This window comes from Urocitellus parryii, chromosome 9 (genome assembly GCF_045843805.1).
Source record: "Urocitellus parryii isolate mUroPar1 chromosome 9, mUroPar1.hap1, whole genome shotgun sequence".
Classification (NCBI taxonomy): domain Eukaryota; kingdom Metazoa; phylum Chordata; class Mammalia; order Rodentia; family Sciuridae; genus Urocitellus; species Urocitellus parryii.
In genome coordinates this window covers 63,902,281-63,923,407 of record NC_135539.1, presented here as the reverse complement: position 1 = coordinate 63,923,407, position 21,127 = coordinate 63,902,281, and the positions used below count along the sequence as shown (strand labels likewise).

Sequence of the window (21,127 nt, the reverse complement as noted above, 5' to 3'; positions counted from 1 at the left end):
AGCATCCAGGACGGATCTGGCCATTAACTGCAATGCACTGGGACTAAAGAATGCTACTGTAGCTTTTCCTGATGTCCCTTTTTGGTAACAAAATGTTACTGTAACAAATAATCACACTTGAGTTAGTTACAAAACAGGGCTTGTATATATGCTTTTAATAATACCTGGATCTAAGGCAAACAGTGCAGATGACCTTGAAAATGCTCTCCAAGTAAATCAAAGGCTAGCCACCAAAGCCCTGGACGAAGGGTTGGAAACAAAAGGAAAGTTTCTCAACTCACACGGTGGAAATTTTTATTTCCTTATAAAAGGCAATCGATAAGAAATAGTTATCTTCCTGAAAGAGAACATTCCAAAAGGGGGCGGGGCAAGCAATGATATTTTAATACACATTGCACTGTGTAATTTTCCTCGGTCTTGCCTAATTTTCCAATGTGCTTAAAAGATGGAAAATAGAATTGAGAGTTGAAATTATCAAATAAGAAACTCCAGTACCTTCAAGAGGTAATAAACAGTTCGCACTGCTTTTATTATTCTTCATAAAGCTAGTGGCTGAAAGCCCTGCCGGCACCGAAGTCTCTGTGGCGCAATCGGTTAGCGCGTTCGGCTGTTAACCGAAAGGTTGGTGGTTCGAGCCCACCCAGGGACGCCTCACCCTTTTATGAGTTGGACCCCGGTAGTTTTGCACAAATCTGAGTTCGGACCTCCTAGCTACATTGGGGTCGACTTCCAAAGACTGGAAGCGACCTCGAGGCCCACTGGCGGGTGGCTCGCGGGCTTCCGGGCGTGCGGGGCCCCCTCCTAACCGCCTTCCGCTCACGGCGGCCAGGTGGTCGCTGCCTGCACTCTCTCCCGCGGCTGGGCTGGAGGGACTCGGGTTCCTGCGAGTCCCGGGCGCGAGCTCCGAGGGCGCGCAGGGGCCGGCCAGGCCCGGGAGCGGCGCGCGCCCGTCTCCCAGCGAGCACCCGCGAAGGCCCAGCGCAGGGAGTGGCTCCCCGCGGGTCTGGGAGTCTTCCGGGACCCTGGAAAGCCCTAGGCCCCCAAGACGCTCTTGTTCCAACAACGTCAAGTTCAATCTGCAAACTGGTTATAAACTCTCGCGTTTTACTGAAGCTGGCTCCTTTTTGTTGGTTTCCTCCCCCGTCAGCATAAAAATATCAATCCGCCTAGACTTACACACGAATCGTTCCTTGCATGCTGAAATCAGAAATAATTTTTGTCACAATAGATCCTTGGTGTGTGCACTATGGTAAGAACGTTTACATATTGTTTTACTTTTTCTGCCAAACGGCTTGAATTTTGGAAAAGATGAAACGAACCTGCAAAATTTCTCATCAATTCAGAAGGAGAAAAGCTATTTTCCAAATGTGTTAAACTTAAAAAGAAATTGTGAGAAAGATTACAATTGAAGCAGCTATCATACTTTGCTTCAACATTCTATAATCATATTACCTTTTAAAACCCTCTTCAAATAGTCACTTTGCACTTTCTTCTGTAAATATATGCTACCTTTGAGAAGTAATCATACTTTCACAATCATTGTCTTAGGTATGGATTACAGAATTTGAGACAATTTTAAAGGAAAGTATAAAAGCAGACATTGGCCCTGGTTCAGTGGCATGCCCTGTAGTTCCAGCTACTGGAGAGGCTGAAGCAGGAGGATTGCTTGAGCCCAGGAGTTGCAGGGTCACATATGGAGAGCTTATCTTTAAAATAAACACAAAATATCTTATTCTTACAAATATATAGTTTTGTACTCTTCTTTATATTTCTCTCCAGGGGAAATATGTTAGGACTTTTTATGTGGCTAAAATTGAATACCACAATTTGGATAATTTATAAATACGGGTTTATTTAGGTCTGAAAGCTGGGGAGTTCAAGACCTGACAGCTGCAATCTGGTGAAAGCCTTCTTGTGGTGGGCACTCTGCAGAATCCCAAGGCAGTGCAAGGCAAGGCCTAGTGAAACAGAGCAAGCTTGATAGCTCAACTGTCTTTATAGGGTCACTAATGCTATCATAAGACCTGCTGTAATTCTAATTACCTCCCAAGCACCCCACCTTTAAATACCATATGACTTTGGGGATTATGTTTCCAACATGTGAATTCAGAGGCTATACCCAAATCATATCACTAACAAAGACTCACAGTTATGGGGTGCTGCCTGTTTACCTGACATGGTTCCAAGTGCCTTCATGGACTCATGTATGTAATCCTCACAGTCCTTCAAGGTCCGTTGCACAGATGGGGCAATTGAGGCTCTGTGTGGCTGAGAAATTTGTCTGAAGTCCCAGTTAGATTTGAATCTAGGTAGTCAAGCCCAAAGCTCAGTGCTTCTCCCTGCTGTACAGCCTACCTGGAAGTTCTCTCTTCTAAATAGTTACTTGACTAAGTAGTTAATTTGAAACCAAAAGTGCTATTTTAATTGGTTTTTATGAAGTGTTATTAATATTTTGCAGCCTCTGCCATGAAGTAGGTAAAGGAAAAAAAAACTTGAATATTCATGGTATGCCAAAGAGCTTTGCTCAATGACATGTTCACTGTGCCGCTCAATTTTATTCAAATGAAAATGGTGTGTGAACATGCAATCTTAATATGAATTGTGTCTTTGAGCAGCAATCTGATAGCATTTAGATAGAGAAGACAAGATAAGAGAGATTTAGATAGCCTAGTCTAGAGATTCTTTGCCCCAAGATTGATTTTTGGCAATTGAGGTGATTATAAAATTCTGTTTCAGGATGCCTTTATAAAATAGTTCAAGACTTTGCACTTGACAGGTTCTTAGTTGGCAGTTTCAAATTTGATCTTAAATTTCTGAGTATATTCTGTTTTGCCTTATTTGAGGGATTAATAGGATGTAGAGGGCAGAAAATAGGGAAGATTAAATGACAACAGAGGCAAGACACTGAGTGCAAACAGCCTTCTAATAAGTTAATATTATTGTGTGGGCAAGTGCTTAGTGCATTTCCTTTTATATAACCACTGCATATAGTTTAAAAAGGTGAAGACATTGCTTAAATATTTATGGACACATTACCTTTGTAAATCTGGAGGAGAGGATACCAGGTTTTGAACCCAGGAACACTGAACCCCCGAGCCATATCTGCAACCCTTTTTTATATTTTTATTTAGAGACAGGGTCTTGTTAAGTTGCTCAGGGGCTCACTAAGTTTCTGAGGCTGGCTTTGAACTTGCAATCCTCCTGCTTCAGCCTTTCAGCTGCTGGAATTATAGGCATGGACCATGGCGCCCAGCCAGCTTTGTAAAATTTTAATATGGGTAAGTTACAGATATTGCAATAAATGCTATTTCTAAGGAACTTTGTTTTATCCTTAATTTTATCAGTCTGTAATACTAACCAGGCCCAGATACATATTAGGATCATTTAGAGCATTAATTAAGACTGAATAGCATTTAAAAGCCTATGTTGAATATCTAAGTAGGCAAATATGTTCAAATATTGCTAACAAACAGTTATATTTTTAAGCTGCCTATACAAAATCAGAAGAACACTCACTAAGTAATAAAAGGTAAACCAATTGCTTTGTTTTTAAAATTGAATAGAGAATGTAATATTCATGTAATTCAGGAAAGAACCAAATAGGCAGTCAATAGATATCTAGATCTGTCAAAAATGTTATAGAACTTGTACATTTTAAATATTCTTATATCACAAGTATTTCTTTAGACTACTGTGGAAGTTGTGAGTAAGCCACATGGTTAATATGTCTCCATTTTCATTTCTAACACCTGTGCCTGATACAGTGCAAGGTTTAGGGTAAAAATCCTGGAGAAACATAATTGCCCTGTTTCTGTAAGCATAATATATAATGATAGATAAGGCTAACACATTTTAATTTTACTTCTCTGAATTTTGGTAAACATGAGACCTAAAAATGATTTGTCAGGTGATCAAGGTCAACATCAATGGTGAGAAGTCATGTAGATCTGGAGTAGACATCCTTGATATTATGTAGCATTTTGCCTCTGTGGCCTTTCTCCCTAAAACCCATAATCCCAGTCTATTCATAAATAAAATATCAGACATTTTTTTTTTAAATTTTGCTGCACAGAAATTGAACACAAGTCCTTGAGTACTATGTAAAGTTCTACCATTCAGCTACATTCCCAAACCCAGTCAAATTTCAGTACAGTGTCATTCTATAAAATATTTGACTAGTAGTACCCAAAAAGTCAAGGTCCTTAAAAGAAAGGGAAGGCAGGGCACAGTGGCGCTTACCTGTAATCCCAGCAGCTTGAGAGGCTGAGGCAGGAGGATTGTGAGTTCAAAGCCAGCCTCAGCAAAAAGTGAGGGTAAAATACAAAATAGAGCTGGGGATGTGGCTCAGTCCAGAGCCCCTGAGTTCAATCCCCAGTGCCAAAAATAAATAAATAAAAGTAAAAATAAAAGCAAGGGAGTGTGAGAAACTGTAACAGTTCAGAGGAACCTAAGGAGAAATGATAAGTAAATGTACTGTGAGATTCTGGATGGGACCCTGGAAAAGAAAGACACATTAGATAAAAACTGAGGAAATCTAAATGAAGTATGTGGTAGTTTAGTTAATAATAATATTTCAGTATTGACTCATTTATTGTAACAACTGTTCCATTGTAATGTAAGATGTTAAAACAGGAGAAACTGGATATGGGGTCTGTGGGGGTTCAGCATTAATATCTCAATCTTTGTAAATCTAAAACCATTCTGAAAAATAAAGTCCATTTTGAAAAAGAAAAGTGCCCCTGAAGGACAGTATCCTGGGGAAAGGACTGAATTTTTCAAATATAGTATGGGGACAATAGGTTATCCATTTGGAACAAGCAAAATTGGACCCACACCATACACAGAAATCAATTCCAGGTAGATCATAGCAAAAATGAAACAATAATGCCTTTAGAAGATCAAATGGATAAACATCTTCATGACTGCATAATAAGAATGTTCTTAAATAAGGCAGAAAAAATTCCACTCATCACAAAATTAAGGTAGATAAATCTGATTACATGAAAGCTAAAGAGGTTGTGTTCATCCAGACACTATTAAAGCAATGAAATGGCAAGAAGCCAAGAGTTAAAATTCATAGAACCAACACTGGGACCATATATCAACTATTTAAAAAGTTGATTTGTCCACCTAATAGAAAAGTGGACAATAGGCAAGAATAGGAAATTCAAATGACCAGCACACATAGGAAAAGATGTTAAACTTCTTAGTAATAAGGAGAATATAAATTATACCTGAGATGAGTTACTATTACATGGGTACTAGATTGGCAAAAATTTAAAAGTCTAACACTTTTAAGTTTGGGGAGAACATAAAATAATGGGAACACTTGAACATGGCTGAATTTAGGGGTAAAATCAAGAATGACTATCGACATTCATACAAACTTGGATTTTTTAAAAGCAAATTATTACACATTGGATTTCTGGGGAAACAGATCCTGAGATGCTGAGATTTGAGTTTAAGGGGTTTATGGAAAAGTGCTCAAAGAAAAAAAAAATAAGCACCCCTGAGGGAATAGGGGAAATGAGATTTGGCAGAAGGAGGAGTTGAAAAGCAATACCATTGCTACAGTAATCCCATGGGGAACTCTGAAGCTGAGAAAGACTTTCAAAAATATCCCAAATCCAGGCAAAGGGGTAGGTCTTTGAAACTCCACCCTAACCATTACCTGTGGGCAGGTGTTATAATATGGGACATAGCATCTTTAGACAATTCCTGAAGTGGGATGCAGGTGTGAGTTATCAACAGCAACCCTCCCAGCACCAGCACCAGCAAGTGCGCTAGAATTTACTGTGTCCTCTGATCAGATTTGCTTACTTCCCATGTTGTCAGTTCATTCCTGAATAAACATTCTGCATGATTCCAGATGGTCTTTTCTTCAGAGAAATTTGTAAGAGGAAGGTTAGTGGGATAAACTATGACCCTGGCCATTGCAGCTGGGTCCTGTCTTCTAAGTATTTTAGATTCCCCTTTCCTCAACTAGCATTTCTTCCCTTCTAGGTAGCTTGTATGATGAACAAGTCTGAACCCATTCTCATCATCAGTTGTCAACTCCGCATTTCTATCAACCATCAAAATCTGACAGGAGTGTCCCAGCAGGTACCATAAGTCACCATGCTGTCAACATTCCTCCTGCCCTAAAGAACTATGAGCAAAGGAGATAAATATTTGTGTTCCCCATTCACCCAATATATAATGATGAGACAGGGACAGAAATCTTGGAATAGACTAAAGGAGTGATATAGCAGTCACTGATTTGTAATAATTTGGAAAGTCAGCAGGGCACAAGTTGCCAGTCCTTGATTATAGTGCAGTCCTCAGCTCTGAGAATATTCCCAAGCCTTTGCACTCTGCCCTAAGTCATCCTTCCCTTTTCCATAGTAAATGGTCCCACTTTAGAACTATTTAATTTTCTTGACCTATAGAAGTTTGAGGCCCAGAAGCCCTTTTTCAGTGTGAATTATTTCTACATCTTTCAGTCAATCCAAGTGGATTCAGTTCCTTTAAAAACAATGTGCATTTCTTTTGTATCCAACTATAATCAACTCCATTTAGTAAAAGCCATACTTGCATTCTTTTTTTTTTTTTTTTTTTTTTTCTCAAACAGGCATGCTGTTCTTAAACAGAAACTGCTCTGGGACAATGTCCTTATGATTCTTAGAAGACCTATTATTTAATCAAGAGGGTGGATGAGGCACACCCTTTGGATTCTTAGAAGTCCTTTTGTTTAGCTGAAAGGCTCTATGACACATCACTTAAAATCTTCCTGAGGCTTCCACAAAGTATCTTATAGTCCCACCCTTGGTCTGAAATTTATGCTGAAGTATGTTTATGCTGAGGAGTGTTTTGTCTTCAGTGTCATAGTTGGATTTTTTTTTTTTTTTTCTGTCAGGCCCATTTCTTACCTGGAGAGGCTTTTGTTATTCAGAGAGTGGATGCTAGAAATAGCTTCTCACTGAATCCTGGTTGCTTTATATTTTCTCTAAATTCAACTTTAAAACTATGTTTTTTTTTCTTTTCTTATTTTACTCCTCAAGTACTTTTTAATAGGTAGCTAAAAACAAAACAAAAACAGTTGGCACTTTCAACAGTCTGCCTATAAATAGCCTTGCCAGACCCATGAGTTCCTTATATACCTTTTCTACTTCCCACTCTAATACAGGTGACAGTTTCACCACCATCTTCTGTGTGTGTTGACACCATGCTATTAATGCAAACAAAACTCAAGGTCCGTCTCCCTCAACCTTCAATAGAAATTTCATCACTGTTTTTTAAAGACTTCATGAATGATCTCTTAAAAGACCTCCATCATCAACTGACCACTTGATCCCAATGTTAATGCCACAGGTTTTTGCTTCTTAAGGTGGATATTCTTTCCAGATACCAAGTTCTGTTTTAGCTACCTATTGTTGCATAAGAAAACACTATAAAGCTCTGTGGCTTAAAACAATACCATTTTATTATGTCTCTTGGTTCCATGCATTGGGTGGGGCTGAGCTAATAATGCCTTTACTGATGTAGTACTTAGGGATTCTCATGTGATTGCACTGAGACTGGGGCTGGGACTTAGCTCTATCTGGCACTTCAAATGCCCTTCCAGTTGGCTTCTTCATCTGTAGAAGATCTCATCCTGCAGGGCCTATCCACAGGGCCTATCCCCAGGGCCTCTTGCTCTAACAGGGTAGCCTTGTCTTTAAATGGCAGCTTGGAGCCTCAAGAAGGAAGAGGTGGGAAAATGCTTGACTTTCTTGATACCTGGGCACAGAAGTCCCTAAATCTTATTCCTCTACACTCTATTTGTCAAAGTAGTCATAGACTGTATCCAGATTCTAAAGAAGGGGCTTGTCAGCTGCCCATACTGACAAGATGAGCTGCTCACACTGACGAGATGATGCTGGCTGCAACATTAAACTAAGAAAATAGCGAAGGAATCACTCCACACACAGGCATGAGTTTCTCAGGTCGAGGGTGGGACTGCTCTGTGACCTTAAGGGTCAGCGTCCACACTGAACAGTGCTGGAAAAGAGAGCTTGCACATGGAGTCCGTTTATTTTATGGGGGGACACACAAAGGCGCTTGGATGGAATGTTCTTCACCAAATAAGGCAGGGGATAGGGCTTCAAAAAGGGGGTTGTCCAATCCCATTGGGTAACACCCAAGTCCAGGGAAGGTGGAGGCCACTTGCTTTGCACAGTGCATGGCGTGGGATGCCAGACCAAACACCCCCCTTACTCAAGGTTGAGAGAGGATGCTCAGTCCATGGGCAGGGTGGGCTCCCACAGAAGGGGACATAAGCCCCACCTGATGACGAAAAGAGAGACACATTAAGTCATGAGCCCATAAAGTTCCAAGTTTTCAATTCTATGACTACTTCAGTGAAATTTACACAGGTGCATTAGGATAAGTTGGAAATTATAATCTAGAGCTTATATATTATATTAATTAATATTATTATATTCTAATGATTATTATATAATTATATTCTTATTATTGTATAATTAAACTGTGTATTATATACTATATTTAAGGTTTTAGAAGTGTTTCACTTCTGGGATGATTGGATAAAATGGGTTAAGGTAGTGGCAGAATTATTTGGATTTTCTATAAAGATGAACTAGCAAAGCATTCGTTTATCCCTGCCATGAATCTATATGTACTCTTTCCTTGGGCTGTTTCTGTCTCATAGAGAGTGCACCACCTGGAACCCCACCCATTGGAAGGCTTTGGCCTTGCTGCTACCTGACAGGGTTGCTCCCTAGTGGGACAGTAATGTACTTGCTACCCATTTTTGGCTTGTATCCACATACTTAACTGACACATCAGGACTGTATTCAGCCCTTTTCCTCCTTTTTTAAAAAAATTTAGTTAGTAAGATATCCATCCACTCCCCAATGGCCATGGATGTTTGTATGGGAGAAGTACTAGGGCAACTGAGGAAATGAGGGCTTGGGTCACCTTTGACCATGCGATGCCTGATCCTGAATATATCACCTCCATCTTACAACGGATAACTCTGTAGTCTGATAGAACCCAGCTCATGATGGGCAGTTCTGGTCCCATTAGCACTTGATCACCTGTGGTCAGGCAACCTTACAGGGACCAGTAACATGTTCAAAGATGGTCTGTGTTGTGAATCTCATTTTCAGAATTGCCATTAACTCTATGAGGCATCTTCCCCTACCAAAGATTCACCTAATACTACAGAGTATCTTAAATTGTACAGTGCAAGTGGCAGGACTGCTTGCCTTACAGCCAACACACTGAAGTGCCCTTTCCTGCTCTGGGGCCCATGCAAAATTGGCAACTGTTTGCATCACCTGTTAAACAGGTTGAAGCAGTATTCCTGAAACCTGAAGAATGCTCAGCGGGCATTTTGCTATTTCCTTAGAAGTGGGATGTGTTCAACACAAACAGAAGGGGTGTTCTATTCAGCAGGATTCTTCATACCTTCATGGATATGGGAATCTCCGAATCTGAGGGATTTGTCTCCTACCTTGGAAACATATGTTATTTACCAAAGGTCTCCAGTGTACTTTGACTTCTAACCTATTGTCAGACAATAGGTTAGAAGTCAAAGTACTCTGTGATGTGATGCAGATGGCCCAGTTCCCTTCCAGCCCAGGTTATCAAGAGAGGTGAGAGAATTAACACAGCACTGGAACTAAACTAGAAATGTCTATCCTACCTGAGTACAAACAGCTCCTGACCTTCCTTCCTGGTAGGATGGCCACATAGGCTGTGTCAATTGCAGGTACAGTTAGGGTCACTACTTGACAGAATGGTAGCAGTTCACTGTCACCCTCCAGGATCCATACGACTTTTGTGAAGGTCAGATTAAATATAGATATGGTGAGGACACTGAACTCTATTCTTTGGATCTTCAAGAGGGGCCATCATTTCTGCCATTCCTTTTGCAATGTGATATTGTTTCTTACTTCCCTGCTAGCTGGGGACAGGGGAAGGGACATTTGAAGTCTCATTCAGTCTTTCACACTAGGATAACTCAGGCTCCATGTGACAAAGAGCCAACATGGGGATTTCTGCCAAGTACCAAGTATGTCCATTCCAATTACACATTTATGCACTCAGCATTGCTGTGATCCATAAGGCCGGGACTTGGTTACTAGTTGGCTTATAAGCATGCTGGCTCTAATGATGGAGTGGGGCATGAAGACAATAGTTATTCAAATTCTATGTCCAACAGTCCTTGAAATGTCTGGGAATTCCTCTTTCCTAGTGTTCTCAAGTAAATGGTTATATATTATTTTAGGAGAAGGGCTCAAGGGCTCTTTATAATATATACTTGTTGTGGGAGACAGGATTCTTCTTCTTGGGACTAGGTTTGTCTTTTGGTCAGTGGGTTCCCAGCCTGTGTTGTGGCTTAGTTCCAGAATCTAGGCAGAGTATAATAATTTTTTTTAAATTGGGATAACTGCTTTCACTCTCCTGAGATCCATTGTTGATTTCTTTTGATTGTGTATTTTAAATATTATGCTTATTGGTCACTGTGTTCTATTGTCACAATGTTCTATTAACCATCCCCACATCTCTGGTTCAGATCCCTTTCCCTATCCAATCTAATATTTTTTAGAAAAATTTTTTTTTGTAGCTGTAGATGGATACAATACTTTTATTTTATTTATTTTTCTTTATATGGTGCTGATTTTCGAACCCAGGGCCTCACACATGCTAGGCAAGTGCTGTACCACTGAGCTACAACCCCAGCTCCTCCAATCTAATCTTGACATCTATCTTAATAATTGCCCACAATCTGGAATGAATCCTCAGAGGATACGGGGAAACAACTGTATTTCTACTCTCTTACTCTAGTTTCCTGAGCCTTTGATCCTTTGTTTTCCTGTCTGCCATGGAAGTTCTATCATTCCCTCTGCCTAATGTAGCCATGTTTTCAACATATTTTCCAAGATCGTGTAGTGTGCTGGCTCTGCGTCCCAGGGTACTATCCTGGTTAGATGCCATTTCATAGCTTAGTCCTCCATACTAATCAACTCTCCTTCATTCAGTTTTATCTTCTACCCTCCTTGATACAGCACCCTCAGCATCAGTCCTAAATACACATATCCCAACTTAACCATGGCTTGACTTAGGATTTTTTGACTTGATGATGGTGGGAAAGTAGAAACATACATGCAGTTTGGATCTTTTTCCAGACAAATATGTGATACGTACTCTGTCACGATACTGGGCAGTGGCATTGAGATACAGCTTCCATTGAGCCATGAAATCATGAGGGAAACAACCAATTCCCTATATCATATTGTGTTGCTAAGCTATGACATTTGATAAGTTAGACGTATAAACTGCATTTCCACTTAGGATATTTTCATTTCACAATGGGTTTATTGGGACATGACCCCATCTTAGGTCAAGGAGCATCTGAACATTCTCTTGGTTTCTGCTGGCACATATCAGTTGGATCCTGGGGCTTTTGGAGGTGTGTATAATTTTTCTATCAGCAGACTCTGTAATGTTATTTTGTCTCATGTCCAGGAGAATAGGTAGGATGGGTCTGAAGCAGATGCCTAGGGTCTTGTAAAGTAAAAGACTCTGTGTCATCTTCAAGCAATGAAGCAATGAAAGAGTGTGTAGATCTAAATGATTCATTATTTTTTAAAAAATGAAAATATATAAACCAAACATGTAACTTAAAAAGTGTAAAAAGAACAAAAACAGCAATGACTTAAGGAAGAGAGGAAGAAATAATAAATATAACAGGACAGAAAAAAGGTGAGGTGGGGGACCTTAAGAGATGTGCATGGTCCCTCACCAGGATCCCTTGACAGGATGAACAGGGCCACTTCCATATGCCCAGAGTCTGGAGATAACATGGGAATTCAAATGTCCCCATCCTATGCCTTAGAGTTGACTCCTTTCCAACAAATCCTATTCTGAAGTAGTGGATTGGTTTGCCAGTGGGTGATCCAGCCCCAAGTTCTCATTTTAAAGCTGCATTCCTAGGAACATTTCTTCCACCAGCTGCTGCAGATTAGATGTCCTTAGGAACTGAGACTCTGAGATTTGCATATAGGAGTTTACTGAGGAGACCTCCCAGAAACTACTCCTTTGAGGAAGTTAGGGAAATAATTGGGCAAGGTGAGCAGTTGAACTGCAATTGCAGTTGCAATAGCAGTCCCAGCTGATCCCATGGGGAACATCAAGGATGTTCAGAGATGTTCCAGATCTAGTCACCAGAGTTGGCTCTCTGGAGCTGTGAAGTGATCAGTCATTGATGTGGGCTGTCCTTGGAGAAAGAGCATAAACTTACGTAAGGCCCTGCCTTTGGCTAAGGACAATTCAGCTGTGAGTCATCAGCTGTCAATAATAGTATTGCAGCCAACAATTGACCTGAAAGGGTCCTGGTGAGGGACCATGGTGTCCACTGCACATCTCCTAGGGTTCCCCACCCCACCTTATTCTGTCCTCTTAGAATCTTCAATAATGATTGGGAAAAGCAACCAGGAAGATAAATTATTTTTTAAAATGCTTTTTTTCTGAAATGTTGACTGCTTACCAGTAGATATTGATTTTTTTTTTTTTTTTGGTACCAGAGATTGAACCCCCAGGTGCATACCCACTGGTCACATGCCCAGCCCTTTTTTATTTTTTATTTTGAGACGGGGTGTCCCTGAGTCGCTTAGATCCTTGATAAATTCCTGAGGCTGGCTTTGAACTTGTGATCCTCCTGCCTCAGCTTCTTGAGTCACTGGGATTATAAGTGTGCATCATCACATCCATCTTGAGAATAATTTTGAATAGATATTTATTGCTTTAAAAACCAAACAAAGTTATTTTTGTAATAAGCATTAGGGTTTCCAAGACAACATTGGATTCTGATTGGCTGACTCAAGGTAAAAGGAAGGAGCACACGAGTTGTGATTTTTAGACTTGAAGCTTAAGTGCACTTAGTTTTTGGTCTCAATAAAAGAGTCTGGAGGAAAACTGTGGAGCATTTTGATTATGCAGATTTTGGGAAGAAGGAAGCTGGGAATGGAAGGAGGGTGGGGGCAGGGTACTTCATCCACAGTGATGATTTCTGATTAAACTTTCAGTGTTTTAAAGATCAAATTAAAATTTCTAAAGGTCTATACTCTTTACTATCATAATGTATAACTTGTAACTTTTCATTAAAATCCTGTCCTTCCTTACTTTCTATTTTATTATCTTTTTTCTTTGAAGTGTTTTCTATGCCAATTTACCAATAATAAAAATTCTATGAACATATCTTTTTCCCTAAAGAAATATTCTAATTTTTTGAAATAGAATTACAAACATACTTTTAAAGATATTTTTAGATGTTAATGGGCCTTTTTTTGTTGTTCATTTATTTCATGAGATGCTGAGAATCGAACCCATGTTAAGCAAGCACTCTACCACTAAGCCACACTCCAGCTCTTACAATTACAAACACATTACCTAGCAGGTATAGAATGTTGCTGCCCAGATTTTTCTTGAAAGAATGAAAAGTATTCTGTTCTAATTGTGGATAGCATTCCTTAAAGGTATTGCCTAATAGAATTAAGTTATATGCTATTTTTATTTAAAAAATATATATTTAACAAAGCTCAATTGGAAATAATTTGAGGAGTTTCAACAGATGGATAAAGAAAATGGGAACTATATATATGTATACATATATATATGTGTGTGTGTGTGTGTGTGTGTGTGTCACACACACACACACACACATACATCATGCAATTCACCCATTTAAAGCACACAGGTCAATGTTATCTGGAGTTGTGTAATCACAACCACAATTAATTTTTTATCATCCTAGCAAGGAATCACAGCCCTATAATCAATTGGTCTTCATTTCCCCTTTGATACTCTTCAGGCCTAAGCGACCACTAATATCCACTTTCCATTTTTATATGTCTGCTTATTCTGGATATTTCATATGAATGTTCTCACACAACATATGGTCTTTTGGGACTGCTTTGTTTTGCTTAGCATATTAATTTTCAAGAGTCAACCATGTTGTTACAGATATCAAAATTTCTTTCTTCTTTAGAGCCAATAATATTGCATTGTATGGAGATAGCTCATGTCATTTACCCAGGTGTCAGTCAATACTTGTGTTGTTTCCACCTTTTGATTATTATGAATAATAATAATCATTATTATTAATAATGATTAATAATAATAATTATTATTATTAATGCTTAGCATGGATAATGCTCCTGTGAATATTCAGGTATAATTTTGAGGTAGATATATATTTTTATTTGTCTCCAGTGTATACTGCAGAGAGCAGTTGCTGGATCATATGGCAAACTCATGTTAAAAATTTTGAAGAACCACCAGATTGTGTGGGCTTTTGTGTATATTAATCTATTTGCGTCTTGGTACTTTTCTTATAGACTTCTAGGAGCTCTTTACATAAAGTCAGGATTAGAGGCTGGGGTTGTGGCTCAGTGGTAGAGTGCTTGCCTAGCATGTGCAAGGCCCTGGTTCAATTCTCAGCACCACATAAAAAATAAATAAACAAATAAAATAAAGATATTAGTTTTTTTCAAAGTCCTCAAAAAGCACTTTATTTATTTATTTATTTTTTAAATTTTTATTGTTGGTTGTTCAAAACATTACATAGTTCTTGATATATCATATTTTACATTTTGATTCAAGTGGGTTATGAACTCCCATTTTTACCCCGTATACAGATTGCAGAATCATATCGGTTACACATCCACATTTTTACATATTGCCATACTAGTGACTGTTGTATTCTGCTACCTTTCCTATCCTCTACTATCCCCCCTCCCCTCCCCTCCCCTCTTCTCTCTCTACCCCATCTACTGTAATTCATTTCTCCCCCTTGTTTTTTTCCCTTTCCTCTCACTTCCTCTTGTATGTAATTTTGTATACCCCTGAGGGTCTCCTTCCATTTCCATGCAATTTCCCTTCTCTCTCCCTTTCCCTCCCACCTCTCATCCTGTTTAATGTTAATCTTCTTCTCATGCTCTTCCTCCCAACTCTGTTCTTAGTTACTCTCCTTATATCAAAGAAGACATTTGGCATTTGTTTTTTAGGGATTGGCTAGCCTCACTTAGCATAATCTGCTCTAATGCCATCCATTTCCCTGCAAATTCTATGATTTTGTCATTTTTTAATGCAGAGTATACTCCATTGTGTATAAATGCCACATTTTTTTTTTATCCATTCGTCTATTGAAGGGCATCTAGGTTGGTTCCACAGTCTTGCTATTGTGAATTGTGCTGCTATGAACATCGATGTAGCAGTGTCCCTGTAGTATGCTCTTTTTAGGTCTTTAGGGAATAGACCGAGAAGGGGAATAGCTGGGTCAAATGGTGTTTCCATTCCCAGCTTTCCAAGAAATCTCCATACTGCTTTCCAAATTGGCCACACCAATTTGCAGTCCCACCAGCAATGTACAAGTGTACCCTTTTCCCCACATCCTCGCCAGCACTTATTGTTGTTTGACTTCATAATGGCTGCCAATCTTAAAGTCAGGATTAATTTTCTGGATTTGTAGAAAGCTTTCATCTCCATCTATTGTTTGTCTTTAATTTGGGCAATAGATTTTTTTGTGTTCAAAATTTTGTTTTTTACTTTTATATTGTCAATTCTGTTAATATTTTATTTTGTAACTTGTTTCATCATTTCTAAACTTTAAAAATTCCACTGTATAATTTAATTTAAATATTTTTAATTTTCTTATAATTTTTCTACAAATCGACTTTTACTTTATTTAAGTAAATGAAGTATAATTAGGATTTGTTCCCAATTATCCAACCAGTTACATCATTACCATCTTATTAATACTTCTCTTCTCCTTTACTGAATTTGTGTATTTTTTTTATCATTGGTTATTAATTTTTTCATGTTCTAATATCTGTTTTAGTCAGCATGTCTATTTTTGTACCAGTACCACATTGTTTAAATTATTAGAGGTTTACAATATGCTTTGTGCCTGGAAAAATGGTCATTTCCCCCCTCAGCCCAGTGCTTCACATTCAATTAATCATCTTTTTCAAAAGTTTCTTAGTGACTTATTTTTTCCAGATGTCTCTCAGATTTTTTTCCAAAGTTTTGTTGTGTTTATTTATATATGACTGGAATATTTACTGTGCTTGCAATTTAACCTGACACTTTAATAGTATTGAGTTGTGTCACTAGGAACCTGGTATATCTCTTGGGTTGCAGCATTTTGAAATAGTTCGGCCAAGTGATATGCAAATCACATATTGTTTGCACACAGCTGGGGTAGATCCAGGTTTTTTTTTTTTTTTTTTTTTTTTTATGGTGGGTAAGGTGGATACCAGGGATTGAACTCAGGGGCACTCAACCACTGAGCCACATGTCCAGCCCTGTTTTGTATTTCCTTAAGAGATAAGGTCTCACTGAGTTGCTTAGCACCTTGCTTTTGCTGAGGCTGGCTTTAAATTTGAGATCCTCCTGCCTCAGCCTCTGAAGCCACTGGGATTACAAGCGTGTACCACTATATCCACTTTAGATCCAGGTTTTATGGGACATAATGCTTATGCAATCTTGAAGGCTTTTTTCTTCTCTCTCTCTCTCTCTCTCTCTCTCTCTCTCTCTCTCTCTCAGAAAAAGTATACAAAGTTACAAATGGAAAATTAAGTACTCTGTCTTGGAAGAAGCCCATGCAGGTGATTGGCTCTGAGCTGCCTTCATTTTACAGGCGGTTAGTTTCTTCTCCCATGTATGTCTTTGTGGCTCTTGTGGATGATAACTCTTGACCTTATGTTTTAATAAGTTATCTCGCATTCGTATATAAATGAAAGAAGTCATTCACTGAACTTAGAAAATACTTTGACAAAATTTTCCTACTTCTCCATTTTGGAATTTTTATTAAAAAAAATCATGGTATATGCAACTAGCAGTAATTTTATACCATCCTCTATAATATTTTTTTCTACATCTCAAACTTTTCAAGGAAAAGAGTTTATACTACAGGTAATTAATATGTTTGTTAGGGATGGCTGATAAACTAAACAAGGCATTGCCACCAGTGTTAGACAAATTTGTTACTCAGTGAATTTCATGCTTTAAGTGGAACATAATTTTGCTCATACAGGAAAGTGGAGGTTGAAGACCTACACATTTCCATTAGAGAAATCTATTTTATCAGAGCATCTGCATCATAGGTTGGGTTTTGTTTCAATTTGTGTGTGTGTGTGTGTGTGTGTGTGTGTGTGTGTGTGTATGCTAAGTGTGTTCTCTACCCCTGAACTATATATACCCCAGAGCCCTAGATCTTTTTTTTCCCCCTCCCCAGTTCTGGTGATTGAATTCAGTGGCACTCAACCACTGAGCCACATCCCCAGCCCTATTTTGTATTTTATTTAGAGACAGTGTCTCATTGAGTTGCTTAGAACCTTGCTGTTGCTGAGGCTGGCTTTGAACTTATGATTCTCCTATCTCAGTTTTCTGAGCTGCTGGGATTATAGGCATGTGCCACCTGTAATTTTAATGCTCTAAAATCAGAGTATAATTACAGAAATTCTCAATTTCATTCCAGAAATTATTTGAGAAACTCTATTTGACTTAGATTCATGAACCAAAAATAGATTGTCAAAATGGGTGGGAAAACTTCCTAATGAAATAGTCTTGAGACCATAAATCAATAGGTAAAAAATATTCTATTTACAAAACAACATCAGAAAGGTCATCGGGGATATGTGTTCTATTGCTATCAAATTTTATAAGAGATCAGATTTTTTCACATTTTTTATTGGTGCATTATAACTATAATGATGGGATTTGATTTTACATATTTGTACATGCACACACTATAACAATAAAATTTGGCCAATATCACTTCCTAGCACTTCCTCCTCCCTTCCCACCTCTCACCCCTTAGTCCATTTCCTCTACTGATCTCACTTTGATTTTTATGAGATCCACCCCAATCTCCCTTTTCCTTTTTTCTCTCTAGGAAGAGATCATATTTTTATAGACCATTTGAAAACTGCATGTTTTAGAAATTTCAGAAAATAAGTCATTTATAATATCTGCATTACTCTTTAAGATCTTTGGATTTGATTGTAAGATATTTTAGAACAATAGAAGAATATACAATTCAAATTATTTATTAGTTAACTTAATTGTCTTCTTTTTGCCTGGTTCAAGGTTTGGAAAACTCACAAAATCCATTGTACTCAAAGGATCCCATCAAGGGATGAACACATTGTAGTTGATGTCATGGTTCCTGGAATATTGGAATATTGGAAAAATTCTTTTTTTTTTCCTGTGAGGGAGCTAAACTCAGAGCTTGTGCATGCTAATCAAAGCACTGTACCACTGAGCAACCCTCTCAGCCTCAGCCCAGATTTTTAATTATCCAAATAATCAAGATTACAAGGATATATTTAGTTAAGGATATTTGATTTTTTTGTAACCTAAGACATCTATTCATAATAAAGAATGCTCAGGCTAATGTGTTTAGAGATGCTAATTAAATGTAGGTCAACTAAATATTTGGGATTGAGAAGTGACATAGTCAAATACACAAACTTAAGTGGCATCAATTAGCACACCTTTAAGGTGGAGAAAAATACAGATGCATTTTAAATTGTTTTCAATTAATATGACTTTGCCATTATCTCAATATCACAAAAAAATAAAAATTACAATTTATATGTGATTTCAGTATTGTTTGGGAGGTTTTGGACATTTCTTTTTGTGTCACCCTTTCCCTTCTCCATGTGGATATATTGGGAATAAAAACATTACTGTGAATTAATGCAAAGGAAACTATATGTTGAAACACACAACATATTGCCACAATCACAGGCCTAGATTTGGAGCCAGCTGTAGTGACTTGGGCCTACAGTCCCAACTACTTGGGAGGCTAAGGCAGGAGGATCATCTGAGTCCAGTATAGTGAGAACCACCCTACCCCCACCCCCATCTCCCAGCCCCTCTTCACCCCACTTCACCCCACTCTTGTCTAAAATAAAAGAAAAGAAAAAGAAAACAAAAGGGAGGGAAGAAAAAAAAAGCCTCAATTTGGGATGAAACAACTAAAAACACAATTAAATCAAACATAATAACCTTTAATTGCATCAAGTAGCTACACAAAAGAAAGAAACGAGCAACAGTTGAGTGTTATATCTTTTCCATGGGAGGGATTTAAATTCTATGGTGTTTTGTGGTTACTTCAGCTTTCAGCTTTTACAATTGTCCAATTTTAAAACAAGACATGCAGCATGGTATCTTAAAAGCTTTTTAATTTAAAAAAAAAAAACCCTAGAGAGTCTTTAAGTGTGACTTAATTGAAGTTCAAATCAACCTTAGATGTGTATCCAAGGCGGTTTCCAAAAGACGTGGACAGCCCACGCTCCTGGGACGCACTTGATTGCCGACATCATCTTCAGTAGTTCTCAGGTACTAGAAGAACCTACCTGGCCAGCAAGCATGGGAACACGTGAAGGCACTTTGTTGATATAATTTGATGTGTGGCAATACTGCTGGCACTTAGAGTTCGATGTGCTTGATCCACCCCAAAGCCCAATTCAGTTCTGCACATGAAAACATTTCCTGTCCAGTTAAGAGTTTCAAAAGATGCACTGAGCAATATCCTACTTCCAACGCGGCAGCAGGACTGAGCTCAGAGTTTGTATCTGGGAGCTTGAATTCCACTGATTGGAGCAACAAGACCTTGTGGAGAGATGGAATAGATCAAGAAGCCAAGGTTGTATTGGACTATCTTTAGTACTCACCCCACCCCCCTTTTTAAAGTTTATTAATTACAATCTCATTATAATGCTAAATTCTCCACAAAGGGAGTGTTCTTTTTTAATAAACCATTTATTTATTTACCTATTTCTATGTGGTGCTAAGAATGGAACTCAATGCTTTATGCATGCCAGGCAAGTGTTCTGCCACTGAGCTACAGCCCCAGCCCTCTTTAGTCCCTTTTGACAGCCATTTGCCAGCCTCTTAGCATTTTTGTAACCACTGGATAAATGTACCCTAAGCATGAAGGACCTCTGACATCTCTCAGCCTTATGGCTGGGAATGAGAGCCCCTGGATCCTGCAGGGGATTTTCCTGTCTTATTGAACACAACACCTGAATCTTGAATCCTGATTTTCCTGCCTCTTTGTAATCTGCCTATTTGATGACATCACCTACTTTCTTTTGGGAAGATCAAAGTTTCTGTCATTTCTTCCATGAGGTATGTATGTTCTCGGGCTGTCATCGTATTTGGCCCAGAACAAACCATTATCCTATTTCCTCGGAGCTGTTACTTTCCAATGAAGTCCTTTTGCAGAGATGATCCACTTCCACAGAAGTGGCCTGGATCTGTGCTAGGTACCAGTGTGGGCCGGTTTGTGCCCACTAACTGGTTCATCCTTTCCATGGCTGCTAGAGTGTCGTTCCTGGGACCTGGACTGCCCTTAGTTTGGTTGACAGACCTTGGTTTATATTGAGCCAAGTGATTTGAATATTTCTTGTTGTTTTGGAGCTGATTCTATTTGCTAATTATTTCAGGGCATTTGTCAGCAAGTTGTTTCAGAGCTTAGGTTTTTAATTTTTTTCCCCTCCTCTCCTGCCTCTCATCCATTACCTAAACTTGTTTTTTTGTTTTTTTTTGTTTGTTTTTTGTTTCTTTCTCTTAATTATTGCAAGCTTGTCTTTTTTTTTTTTTTTTAGTATAGAAGTTCTCTGGGTGCCTGATTATAAAAGATGCCAAAGATGTACGTGGTTCCCTACAATCTGACAGCAGGGAGGTGTTCAGAGAACCCCCAGGAGGTACTGTGGCCTCATAGGGAAGGCCCAGGGAAGGTTGCTGTTTCAGGAGAAGGGGCACCTCTGCTCAAATCGGAAACAGGAATTCAAGGGGAAAAAAAAAAAAAAAAGACTTTGGAGAAAGATTGCCATTGGGCCATTGGGTACTCCTGCTCATTTTACATTTGGTAATTGTAACACTACAACTTGCAAGTATTTTGAAAAATGGGGAAATTCAAAGATGATTTGGTTTATATTTTCCTCAATGGGGACCATGTGATACTCCTAAATTGGTTTTCTTATACATTAAACTAGAAACCTTGAGCAAGAAAACAAAAGATGACAAATGGGGTGTCTAATCATAATTTAGAAGCATCTTAGAGAAG

The 21,127-nt window shown here is 38.6% G+C and overlaps 1 non-coding gene across 1 annotated transcript; it reads left to right on the top strand.

Moving 5' to 3' along the window:
* Window positions 1–575: 575 nt before the first annotated feature.
* Window positions 576–649, top strand: Trnan-guu (transfer RNA asparagine (anticodon GUU)). Its single transcript has one exon. It is a non-coding gene; the product is annotated as a tRNA-Asn (tRNA).
* Window positions 650–21,127: the final 20,478 nt, after the last annotated feature.